A 1,123-nucleotide genomic window follows, 5' to 3' on the forward strand; every position below is an offset into this window, starting at 1 on the left:
GAATTGTTGACATTCACATAACTTCTCAGTGGCAGAGATGAGATTTTAATTATGGCAATTTGTTTCTAGAATCTTCGCTTTGTATTCCTGTGCCATACGGTCTCTCTTTAATGTTGAAAGAAACCTAGTGACGCTCTTTTCTGGTTATTGTGGTGCAGCACCCTGAGCAGCAAAGTCTCCCCTGACGCCCCATACTAGGCTGTGTGGGAAGTCCGGCACAGGAAACAGTGCAAGTGCTGGAAGTTTTTGGAGATGGTGGAGCTGCATATTGGCTTGAAGAACTATGACCCTCAGAAGGACCAACGCTTCTTGGGCACCATCAGGCTTAAGTCCAGGTCCCGCCCCAAGTTCTCCATATGTGTTCTGGGGGACTAGCAGCACTGTGATGAGGTCAAGGCTGTGGATATGCCCCACATGGACATCGAAATGCTGAAGAAACTCACCAAGAATAAAAAATTAGTCAAGAAGCTGGCCAAGAAGTATGATGCCTTTTTGGCTTCAGAATCTGCTCAAGCAGATCCCACGAATCCTGGGCCCAGGCCTGAATAAGGCTGGCAAGTTCCCTTCCTTGCTGACCCACAATGAGAACATAGTGGCCAAAGTGGATGAAGTGAAGTCCATGAACAAATTCCAGATGAAGAAGGTGCTGTGTCTGGCACTGGCTATTGGCCACATAACGATGACAGATGATGAGCTTGGCTTGTGTACAACACCCACTTAGCTGTCAATTTCCTGGTGTCATTGCTCAAAAAGAATTGGAAAAATGGCTGGGCTTTATACATCAAGAGCACCAAGGGCAAGCCCCAGTGCCTGTACTAAGACACAACTTAATAAATCCCAGTGCTGGGGCTCCTGGGTGGCTCAGATAGTTGGGTGTCTGCCTTCCCAGGTCCTGGGATCAGCCCCATGCCCTGCTCCCTGCTCAGCGGGGAGTCTGCTTCTCCCTCTCCCTCTGCCTCTCCCCCTGCTTGTGCTCTCTGTCTCTCTCTCTCTCTCAGATGAATAAATAAAATCTTACAAAAATTTTTTTAAATAAATCCTAGTGCTACCATTAAAGAAGAAAGAAAGAAAGAAAGAAAGAAAGAAAGAAAGAAAGAAAGAAAGAAAGAAAGAAAGAAAGAAA

General features: G+C 46.3%; 1 pseudogene; it reads left to right on the forward strand.

Moving 5' to 3' along the window:
* Positions 1-283: 283 nt before the first annotated feature.
* On the forward strand, positions 284-819 carry LOC112812889 (large ribosomal subunit protein uL1 pseudogene; annotated as a pseudogene).
* Positions 820-1,123: the final 304 nt, after the last annotated feature.

This window comes from Callorhinus ursinus, unplaced genomic scaffold, assembly GCF_003265705.2.
Source record: "Callorhinus ursinus isolate GAN/ISIS: 27379988/994484 unplaced genomic scaffold, GSC_fseal_2.0 scaffold16, whole genome shotgun sequence".
NCBI lineage: Eukaryota > Metazoa > Chordata > Mammalia > Carnivora > Otariidae > Callorhinus > Callorhinus ursinus.